Here is a 12,423-nt window from a genome sequence, read left to right as displayed (position 1 = left end):
TCTCATTGATGAGTGGGTGGCATGTCATACATTATTCACTCAACATACATTTGTTGAAAAATAAATAAATAACATTAAAAACACTAACAACATCAAAGTTAAATGAGAAGAAAAAATTCTTCAATAACCCTGTACAGCAACCAAATTTAAAAAACTCATTCAGTTTCTACCAGATTTAAAAAACTCATCCAGTTTTTAAAAATCTATCATAATTGACTATATTTTTATATTGGAAGCTTGGGAATTTGTTTCCCAGTTTATCTTGATGCTAATTTGAATTTACTTTCCTGCTTGTTTTTAATCAAAAAGATGATAATGCTTGCTGATAGTTTTAACTAAGCACTCTGCAGGTTTGATTAGAGTTTTGCTTGACATACTGCGGAAATGAGTGTCCACAGGTGGCCCCATCAAGATCCAAAAGCCAAGGATTCCCCTTGCAGGCAGAGTGCAAATCCAGCAGGGTTCCCAGCAGGAGCCATCTGTTAGGGGACCTGGAGGAAAGAAGATCTATGGGCCCTTGGAGCAGAAGTACTGAACAAGTGGGAGAGCCCAGTGTATTCTATTTCTCATTTGTTTGTGCAGAAGCTCAGTGAAGTAGAATGAAAAAGAAGTGTGTAATTAAACTGCATTCCAGGCATGGCTGACTGTGCCTTCTAGGGACTCTGGGGCATTACTGTCATTGGGATGGACCCCCTCACACGGTCAGGTTTGGGATAATTCAGCTGGGTTTGAGCAACATGTTTACTCATTAGCATCTGTGAGGATATTAAAACAGTGCTTCAAAGAAAGGATGTGGTATATGTCTGTGTATCCCTGGTCCATAGGCTTAGCGGACATCAGCATTTTACAGAAAGGGAAGAAAAAGGGGTCAAGAAAATATTCTATCTGTGAAAGTCTGGTTGGTGCATCGAAGATGCTCAATATCATTATCCTCTTTCCTTTCTGATGTCTTCTAACAGTAAAATTTTTCATGGTAGCAAATATTTCTTGATCCTAACACTATGTCCTGTAGCACAACACCTCATGTATGATGAACTGTCAATAAATATTTACTGAATTGCATCAGTTTTGTCTTGAGTAGACCTTGGTTCAGTGTTCCCCAATCATACAAGCTAAAGAAGACATAGATAAATATTAATGCAGGCTGCCTTGTTTTAAAATTTTCCTCAATTTCAAAGGCTAGAGTTGTAAAGAAATATTTAGTTAAGTCTCTTTTTATAGCCTGGGTTGGAAACAAAGTATTTTTAATAAGGGTTAATAAGATAGCTGGTGAGGTAGGGAGAACCCATAAAAAACAAACCTCCCAGTTCATGTATTTGTGAGAACCCAAATCCCCAGGAATGAGAAGATTTAGCTAATCTTTCCAATCACATTTTCCCTCCTTCCCCACCCCCATTTTCTTGGAATTATGTTATCTCTGCTCCTCTTAAAAGCTCAGAAGCCTTTTGAATTGGAGCAGCATTCAAAAGGACAGTCAAGGGTCACCCGTGGAATATTAAAGGAGAGTGGATTACAGCAGAGGGAGGGAAAGGGAGCAGCTGGTGCCATGTACAGATCTAAAGCAGAAAATGAGAGAAAAACTCTCCAGGAGCTGGTGATGGAGGAGCGAAGTCTGCCTGATAGCTATGAAGGACAGGAAGTGGCAAGGTAGCAACATACTTTATTAGTGTCCAGCCCATGCATTTGAGAATAGAGGAAAGAAAAATACATATTTGCGAAATCAACTAAGCAATGAATGGACTTTTGAACAGAAATAGAGTGGTTCCGTTAGAGAATGTGGATACATAAACCTTGGAAAACTGGTTTAATTCAGGGGTGCAATTCTACACAGTTGAAAACCCCAAGTGTTAATTCTTAAAATAATAAGATCTTAAGATTTAGAAAACCAATTCCTTCTCATAAGATTTCAAAGAAATCCAGTTTCAAAAATCTAAATTTTTTTTACCTTTCTTTTATCATTTATACATACCGATTCTTATATTTGTTTTTCAAACAAGATCTGTAGATTTTAATGAGGGCTTATTGTGTGCCAAAAGCTGTCTGGATATTGGGAGTGGGAGAACGGAGCTAGGTGCCCTGTGCAGTGGATTCTGGCTGATTTTTGTGTGTGGTGAGGGAGACGGGGAGGTACATCATGAATTCCTTTGAAAATCTGATAAATGCTAAGGAAGTTTTCTACATTAAGATTCACACACATTCATTGTTTGCCAGAAGAATTACAGATACAGAGCAGTATATACATCTCTATGCAGCCGCCTATTCTAAGCAGTATTTGTGAATTATCTGTTTAATCTGCCAACCTATCCCATGAGACTTATACTATTATTCCTCCCATTATCCTCTCAGGGAAACAGAGGCTCACAAAGTTGTCCTAAGGCCTGATCCCAGGCCTTTCAGTGAGTAGGAGTTGACCCCCGGCCAGAGCACAGGCTCTGTGTTCCTGGGGTCCAAGTGCTCTTGTGGCAGAGCCTGTGCACTTCTGGAGAGGCTGGCAAAGTGCACCCGCTGTGGGCAAAAGGGTGGCGTCTCTCTGCAAGGTAGACCAGACAGCTGCCCTGTAGCATCTATTGCCTCTCACCAGAATATCATCTTAGTGTGTTTACAATTATTAGAAAAATGTGAAAGACAGTCTCTGTGGCTGTGCAGCACCTCTCCACAAGCCATGGTGGAAGGAAAGCTAAACCTGGCCGAGTGTGGGAGGGTCTGATATGTTAAACAGGAGTTTGGGCCCAATTCAAAAGGCACTAAGGAAACTATCAGATTTCAAACTGGATTTTTAGGAATGTTAGTCTGTCAGCAGGGGGCAGAATGGAGTTTTCTATTTTTTATGGAAATAGGAAATGATAGAGAACTGAATATTTTTTTGAGTAAAAAATTTTTCTCAACTGTACATCTTTTGTTGTTTAGAATGGGAAAATAAAGTTAGAGGCATCCACATATTTGATGAATTATCCATTTAAATGAATATTTGCCTCTGAGAAAAGAAGTAGAATATTTGTAATAAAATTGTATTTCTATATGCTGTGTGCAGGAGATAGTAATGCTCTTGAATGATGATGAAGGAACCAGAAATGAAAGTTAATTTTGTAGGACTAAGGTCAGGTGCCTTTGGTGAGAGACAGATTCTTCCACACTGAGCATGAGATCGTGGATAGAGCTCTGAGGCACAGGCCTGTGGTGGGAGGGCCCTGTACTCATCAGGGGTTAACCTGAGCTCCCCTGGATGGCTCTACTCTATTGAGCTTACCCCCTAAGAAAAGTGCTAGCTTTTCTCCTCCTCAACCCCAGTTGTAGGGAGAAAAACATTTTTCCTTTTCAGTGTTGCTATTAAACTTTTCTATTTTACAGTAGAAAAAAGTAACAATCACTCAAAACCAAATTCATATTTCTGGAAGCAGAACATGGTGTGTGTGTGTGCGTGTGCATGTGTGTGTGTGCAATGCCAGACAAGTAAGATAGCTAGGGGAGTCCTTAGTTTCACATTGTATAATTTCAGATATGATTTTTTAAATAAGTAGGATAATCTTTGCCATTAACTTTATTCCCTTTCTTTCTTCTTTTCTTCCCTCCCTCCTTTCCTTCCTGTCCTTCAATCAGACACATTTATTGAGAGTCTATTTTGTACCACAGTGCCCAGTATTGGGAATTCTGAGACATGTCTGCCTGCAAAGGACTCAAATATCTCAGTTAAAGGGTTTAATGCTTAAGTATTTTGGAAAAATAAATAATTGTCCAATAGGAAAACTATGTGATTTTAAATGAGCTAGGTGTCAGATAGATGAGAAGAGGGAATATGGTGTTGAAAATGAGAAGTGGACACTTCCCTTCTTCCCTCTGATATCCTGACAGCAAACTCCTCCTAAAACCTTCGGGCTTCTCAGTTCAATGCTCAGTTTGGAAACTGGTAGACTAGGGATCAGGTCTTTCCATTTTGTGAACTGAGTGTGCCAGCCACCTTTGTACAAGGTTACAAATGCTGAGATTATATATTTGTATATACACACAAATTAATCAAGTACTTCTTTTAGAATTTTTAAGATGCTAGCAAGTAAAATTTTTTAAGGCAGAGATGGATGTTCTCTTTCTATAACCCCTAACTATAACTGTACATTTGAATCACTAAATGCAAATACACTTTAATCTGAGTTGCATTCGATTAAATCCTGATACCCATTTGAAGCCATCAGATTATGAAGAACATGTGAATATAGGGTATGTGTATGCAATGTCAATACTGCTATATAACCCCATTACCAAAAGACCTGATCTAGATGAGCCTGAATTGAACTCTTATTGATGCTTTTTCACAAAGGCAGCAGAAATTGAATTGATGGTGCTATTAGGTTGTCAATACTAGTATGTCCCTTTCTTCCCAGATAAGTATATGTGAAGCATCACCCATACGGTCATTTTACCCTCTTGGGTGCAACAGAGCTGTGGAGGTTCAAGGTGATGATTTAGATGAGGTGTGCTGACCTGCACACTAGATGCTTTGTAGAAGTCCAGAAGAACTGGCAGAGTCCTTCCTGATTAACTGGTTATTACGATGTTATTTCAACCTGCAGGGTTGCATTGGTAAACTGTTTTTGCTTATTTGTTTGCTTATTTGTGGTAAATAACAGCTGTGTTTGATACTTTAATCTCTATGGAGTTGTCTCTAGAGTTATATGTATAGTTAAAAGAACATAGTATTGATGGTGGGACTTGGGGAGAGACAGAGACCTTAGGTGGTGACTGACTGGGGAGCACAACGGGACTATACACTTAACTGAGGTCCAACGAAAAGATAAGAGACTCTTAACTCTCCCTCTAAGTACACACTTAAATTCTGTCCTTTGACACCAAAGCAAGCAATATATTGTGCAGTTGTATTTTATCCTTTCAAGATGATGTCAGCTGTTCACTTTATTTAACTAAATATCTCCTGGATATAATGTTGGGCATTGGTGGGGAAACGTATTGTGAAATTTGCCCAAAGCATCTCCTGCACAAGGCTCTGTCCTTATATCATTCTATAATGACCTTTTGCACCCCTAAGACAGCTTTCATCTGACTGTCGGTTACCACCCATTGTAGTGGGTTGTGTTACAAATGACCTTAAACAAATTTTGTATGCACAACTATTGGGTTCTTTTTAGTAGACAATGGTAGTAAATAATGGTGAGAAATGGGTGATATGCTCAGTGAAATAAGTCAGAAAGAAAAAGAAAAACATGGGATGGTTTCACTTATAGGAGGAATATAGGGGAACCAAATAAGACATCAGGGGAAAAATAACAACAATACAAAACATGACAAAACAAAACAAAACCAAAACAGACAATTATAAACCAGAGACATCCTGCAGGGCTGGAGGAGGGAGAGGAGTCAGGGGGAGGGAGGGAGGAGCACAGAGGACTGTGGTGATGGTGCATGGGTGCACTGGTGAAGGAAATTCTATGGGGACTACACCTGAAAGTGGGGGGAAGCAAACATTGGTTAAAAATAACAATGATGTAAAATATATATTAATAAAAAATTAAATTAAATTAAAAAGAAAAAAAGAAATGGGTGATAGCATACCACATCCTTAAAGCTTTGCTAACTGGTTATAATGAAAACAAGCTATGACAACAAAAACTGTCAGTGTGTATTTATTAAACACCTTTTTGTGAGCAAAAAATTACAAGAGTTCTTTTTCTTTAGGACAAGAATGTAGACACTTTAGTTTCTGGCGGTGCCAGCGCCCTGGGTTTTGTTTTCACCCCTGGCTACTATGTAAACAAACCTTACAAATACTACATCTATCTACCTGGTAAACTCAAAGTAACTGAATTTCTCCATCTGTAAGCTTGATGAAATCATAGTACTTTCTCATTTTGTGTGACCTTAGCATACCTGGCTTGGAAATAGCAAGATTCTAGAAGCAGATGTGTCTCTCTTATGGTAAGCATCAGGCATAACTCTTATCCAAAAACTGAACATGGGAATGGTTGGGGATCAAATGTTAGGTCAAACCTAGGGGACAGAACTAGCCATATTTTTAATATTCTCTGGTTCCGTGCAACAATGGGGAAAGTCTCTAAGCTGTTTAACTGATATGTATATCTTGAATATGACTAATTTGGGCCAAAATGAGAACCTATATATGTAACCTCTATTTATATGCTGATCAAGTCATTAATTTCACTCAAATTAATGTATATCATATTAATTAGCAAGGTTCAGGATGAGGGAATGATGAGCAATGAACAGAGGTAGTAGACAGTTTGTGCTGACCAAGACTGGAAAGGAGTTGTTAGGTTTAAATGCTGGAACATGAATATTGAATAAGGCACTGACTGCACCTAGGGTGTGAGCCAGGGGTTGAGAAAACTTTCCTGCAAAGAGGCAAAGAGCAGATACTTCAGACTTTGCAGACATAAAGAAAAATCAAGACTGCCCCCTGATGAAGGGACATGACCCAGGGAAAGACATCCCTTCAATCAAAGGCAATTGCTGGGGGAGGATTCAGTTGTGAACCATCCTCAGCCATCATGGCTGGCAGCTTGGAAATACTGATTTTGTTCTAAAGGGTGACACAACCACAGCGTGCACTACAGCATATATTGCTGTTCCAAACTGAAAGTGTGGAGAGAAAAGCACAGTTCAATTGGATGGTCAAAGCATGGGAAGTGAAATGGTAGAAAATGCGCCATCTGTGTAATACTTTGTATCTTTAAAAATCTGTTTATGTGCATTATCTGTACACTGCTGTCAATTTACAGTGCTTATGGTATCTTTCGATTTTCATTATTTTTCAAATTTTGCAACTATATGTACTTGCATCAATGGAGAAAACTTATAAAAATAAGTTTTAAATAAAAAAAGATCTTAGAATGTCTTCTTAAAAATTATTAGTAGGAGGAAATACTGAATCATAAAATATTAGAATTCTTTGTAACTTTTGATGAAAAACATTCCTCAGTAGATTAAATATCATATCGAGAGAGAACCTACTTAATAACATTTGGTAATTAATAAAAGAAAGAAAACAATTGTTTCTCTTCCTGGTTTAGGTTTAAAAAAATTTGTTTCCCTCCTTTTTCAAAGATGATATGTGGCAGGCATGTTAAGGGGGATGTCCAATACATTTTTTTCTTTATAATGAATATAATTTTTCTATTGAGTTCTAGAGGTATATATGTTGAGTTGTGCATAACTCTACCATACCCTGGCACTTTGCAACCAAAAGAAGAGCTTCCTTGGATTTTTGAAGCATGCCTGTCTTTCTTACATTTACCTCAAAGTTGTTCTGATTGTCTGTTTCATAGTTGGCTTGAATGTACCTAAAAATATGCTGGACCTACTGCAAGCTCAGTTTAGAAGGGGGTGAGTATTTCCAATAATGCTTGCCCCCGAACATGGATGTTTTGCTGAGTTAATAATCTCTTTATCTTTAGTTATTCTGACTATAACATGAGAATGGTTATGCTTTAAAAAACTCTTTTGATTAAGTTATTGAAGGCCTTTAGCTAACTTATATCTTGAGTTATCTGGTATTATTTTCACAGCTTAGTAAAAAACCCAAGTGGCATTCTCCTTCATACAGTATCCTATAGCTGGCCTTTAAATAAAGGCTTTACAACACAAGTACATGGGGACACCTTTAATTAAAAATTAAAAATCAGGCCTCCCTGATGGCGCAGTGGGTGAAGTCTCAGCACTATCAAGCTATCACCAGCCACTGCAACATGAGTTCGATTCTTGGAAAGGGAGCTAACCCACATGGTGCAGCAGACCTCTCCTGTCTTGTCCGCTGCTCCCCTCAGCAGTATATTTCAGTAGATTCACCTGTTCTGCTCCCAGAGACCTGTTCTGTCTCTGGTGAATCCTCTCACCCCCTGTACCTCTGGCCTATACCCCAGTTCTTGTATGCATAAATAAATAAAAATAAATCTGTAAAAAAAATAAAAAGTTAAAATTAGAAATTAGAGATTTAATTAACATTAGCTAATTTATATTAGTTGTAATATAAGTGGGCACATTCTAAGTTTTAAGAATCACTCGATCCACTAGATAATATAATAAAGATTGTAAGTTTTTAAAGCCAGGTGATTTTGGGAAATAGTGAGTTAAGCAGAACTGAATTGGTTTCATTCCTGATAGACTTTTCTGTTGCATTTTCACACGGGTATGATAGCAAAATTCTTTTATTGTAAAATATTTTTTGAGACAAGTGTTCTATGGAATGTGCTTTGGGAAATACTATGTCATTCTAGTCTTTTCATTTTCTAGAGGTGAAAACCAAGGGTGAACATGGTTAAGTGATTTGCTATATTTATGTGGAGAATGAACCTTAATATATAAAAGGAAAGCCCAGGCTTTATTTGATGCTACAGGATGTTCTGTCTACTATACTACATTGCTGCACAGATTTCACTCAAGCAGCTTTGGATAGAGAAGTGTTTTGTCCCTAGAGTCTGAAAGGTAGAAGATGCTATATGCAGCATGTTCTGGGAATCAGCTACCCAGGACTTAACACCCTTCACAGTCTATAATTCAGGTTCTGGGAAACCCCATAGGGAACTAAGTCCATGAACCTTGGGTTTTTTCACTCAGTGCCTTCTGTGCAATATACAAAGACACTGATCTTTGCAGATGGATCTATAAGGGTTTCAAAGACAGTTTCACCACTTGTTGACTTTGTGATAAGTCACTTAGCCTCTGTGTCAGTCCTTCATCCTTAAAATGGGGTTAACACCTTGCATGGTTTGGGTGACATTAGATACATGTAAATGCCTATCTGGTAAAGGAGTTTAGTAAAGAGGATTTATTTTATTCTTTTTTTTTAATATTTATTTATTTATTTATATAAGAACTGTGGCACAGGCCAGATTCGCAGGAGGGTGAGAGGATTCACCAGAGACAGAGCGGGGAACAGAGCAGGCAGACTGAAGAAATACACTGCTGAGGGGAGTAGCAGGCGAGACAGGAGAGGTCTGCCGTGCCATGTGGGACCCTGGCCGGCCTGCCGGGATCGAACCAGTGCTGCAGAGGCTGCGGACAGCTTCACAGCGCTGCTCTCAACTGCCTGCACCACCAGGGGAGACCCAGGATTTATTTTATTCTTTAGGAATGTCTGAAGGAGTTTTAAATAATTATTGTGTAGTTATGATATTCATTATAGGACGTGGTAAAAGTTATGCTGAGATTTTACTAAAATAACAATCTCTCCTGCTTCATCTTTTCAATATCTTGTTCTTGGGTCACTGATGACCTTTGTGAATGTTCCCTGTTGGGACTTGCTATGTCCTATACTTGCCCACACTTAGTACTATTCCATATCTGACCAGTGACTTTCTCCTGTCAAGGCTGATAAACAAATTGCTGAGAAGTTCCAATTTCTTTGATTGTAGTTGTAACAATTTCAGATTTTTAAGTAAAAAGACTTCACCAACTCTGTTTTCTGCCTGCACTAGCTTATTCTTTTCCTGTTTGCCGCTGCAGTAGTCCCTGTCCTGTTGAAGTTGCAACTTTGTTACAATCCTGCAAGCACCTAAGTAGGTGCATGCTGGAAAATCCTTTTTTTTTTTTTTTCTTCACCTGGCAGAAAGTATTAACAGACTGTTGTCAGTTTTGGCAGGGAGAGAATGGCTTCCAACCTGAGTGCTGCATGAAAGAAGCACTCCCTCATCACTTATAAGACTGTACTCAGTGGTTACTGCTTGTGACACATTTTCAAATGGACCCCCCAGTGACTGCAGCTGTGATTAAAAGCTGTCTGCTCTCTGCCTCACTGGGGATTTGCTGTTTAACCATGCCACGCACACATGTATGTAGGCTACAGCTGCATTATGGAAAATGGAAAATGTTTTGTAAGGTGAAAATCAAATGAGGACTTGAAAGACAAACTTTTAAATTTTCTAGGTGAAAATCACTAAGAAACACTAACTGGGGACCTAGCCATGCAGGAGGTAGTTAAAACTGATTTAAATAAGAAGAGGTAATGGTCATCTACCACTGCATACTTTGGACACTTCAGCCAAACTGAACATCTTAAAGATTTAAGTGCACTTGAAGTTAGTATCTGCATTTCAGCTCCTCTATGTGATTCAGAGTTCAGCTTCAAGCGAGCAAGAATGAAGGACTCTTTAAGTCTACCTAACTACTCACGGACATATCAACATGTTTGTTAACATGCCTGTTAACATATAACCACGTTTGGCTTATCAGAAGGGTAGTGAATGCCATTTCAGCATTAGTTTACCATGAACACTACCTTAAAAATGCTCAGATGGGCGGTGTGGCCACAGCAAATGGATCACTCAAAGCACAAGGCATGGTTCCCGTTGCTTAGATTAGAGAGAATGAATAGTTACCTTTCGTAAAGTAAAAAGAATGAACTAGAAGTTAACCTGGGTTTTTTTTTAAGTGAAGAGTGTATTTATCAAGCCACAAGGTAAAGCAGCATTTCCTGCCCTTCTTCCCCCTTTTCCCCTAACAGAATCAGAAAAATTCAAACATCCCTTTGATATACCTAGGAAAGGAATTGGGGGACCTTTTGAGAATGTTGTGTCTCCTCCGCCTCTGCTTATGTCTCTCCACACCCTCCTCCCACCCCAAAAGTAAGTGCTCCAAAGCACAGCAACCGAACACGGTAAATGAAATGCTAATCTATCACCAGCAAATTTAGGCTGACAATACGGTGAATTGATCCCATTGATTACATTGATTACATTTCAAAAATTTACAATATGGTGAGACTAGCCTAATTTATTTTTTAAAGAGTTCATGGTAGGTATCACAGTTTCAGAGGGGGGAAACAATGGAGAAATGTTTGTGGTTGCTATCTGCAATAATCTGATGCTGCCAGAGAGCAGTATTTTATTTAGTAATTAACAGCGTAAAGGGGAGAGGAGCTGTCATGTTGGTTCTTAAGCTGGAGAATGTGATGAAAGATGATATCTGCGATCCCATCCTTTCCACTTGTTTAGGATTGTCAGGATGAGAAATGTCAGCATTATGAAAGCTCGCCTCTGCTCTTGATATGATAAAACCCTTCAAAAGCCAGTCTTTCTCCCTTGCCCCCCTCCTTTCTCGCTCTCTCTCTGTACTTGCTTTTTTATTTATCCTGTTTTGTTAGATGGCAGAAATATAATTCTTTTCTTTCTTCCTATTATAAGCCACCATTTTTGTTTTATTATATGTTTCACAACCTCTAATGCCCCACTGAAAATTACCTTGTTAAATGACAGTGTTTCAAAGCCATGAATCCTTTCCACCATTCCCTCAGAGGTTTGAAACAGTCAACAGACTGTAAAGAATAAATAATAAAAAAGTATTGATTATTTTGATGACTGTGAGATTCAATTAAGTATTAATTTTGCCCTCCAGTGGACCTATCAAGGTATTCAAAAGGGAGGATTCAGCTCAGCTAAATGCGTGCTGAGTGCTTCAGCCTTAAATAGGGAGAAAATGTGTTTACCTACAGTATTTGAAGAAGAAGTGCATTGATGCACAGAGTCCAATATTTAAGTGCTGTGCAAATTAAGCCCTGGTGACAGTGACATTGTTTTCAGTGGTATGAGTATTGACTAAAGAAGTGCATTTGATGACAGCTTAAACTATTTGTATTGATTAACATTTTCATAGATTATCATGTGTCATATCAAATTCACTTTTCAGGCATGAATACATTAAAAAAAATAACCACAGGCATACCGCAACCAATGTAATGATGGGACAAGAGAGCATGTCGCCCCACCTGCTCCTGCGCTGGTCACCTGTTTCCTGCTCAGGAACCATTTAGGCATGAAACTGGCAATAAATAGCTCCCAGATAACGCAAAAAAGGCACTTCTTGCTTTTTCTTTTTTGTCAGCATCGATATTTGTGCCAAACAATACTATGCACCTTAGTTTGCAAATGGAATAAAAGACGACACTTGGAAGCCTAAAATGCCCTCCTAATGAGCTGAAGATAAGACAGATTTAAATTATTAGGGGGGAAAGTTTGTCTTTTTTGGCGGTGATTTTTTTTTTCTTTAATGCTCTGGGCGTATGATGCTCTAGGCATCTGAATTATTGAACACAGTTTGTAAGTATTTTTCCACTTCCTTTAATTTTTTTAAACCGATTTTCATATATTTTGTTGTGTATTGTTTGCTTGTAACTGTTCATTTGATTTGGGGTCACTTTCTGTCCCAAATGTGGGACCCAGGAAGTCAACTTCTAATGGTGCTTATAGAATTTACATAAGAAATCTCTTTTATTCCACTGAAAGCGATTGGAGAACTCTTTTCTCCCTATCTATTTTCTCTGCTCTCAGGACAAGGTTTAATTGTCTCTCCCCCAGGGAGAGGGCTTCTTAAAATAGCCGGTGGTTCCTCCATAGGGTGCTCCTTCCTTTTCAGTATGATGCTGAAGTACAAGCCCAGCACTTTCTTTTTTCTTGCTGCATTAAA

The 12,423-nt window shown here is 38.6% G+C and overlaps 1 protein-coding gene across 1 annotated transcript in view; it reads left to right on the top strand.

Moving 5' to 3' along the window:
* Positions 1 to 12,423, top strand: part of POU6F2 (POU class 6 homeobox 2) — a gene marked incomplete at its 5' end in the record, with an annotated part of 515,308 nt that overhangs the window by 108,145 nt on the left and 394,740 nt on the right. The gene's annotated exons all lie outside the window — the stretch shown is intronic.

Source organism: Talpa europaea (assembly GCF_964194135.1).
Source record: "Talpa europaea genome assembly, chromosome: 3".
Lineage (NCBI taxonomy): Eukaryota > Metazoa > Chordata > Mammalia > Eulipotyphla > Talpidae > Talpa > Talpa europaea.
This window is presented reverse-complemented; position numbering and strand designations above follow the sequence as displayed.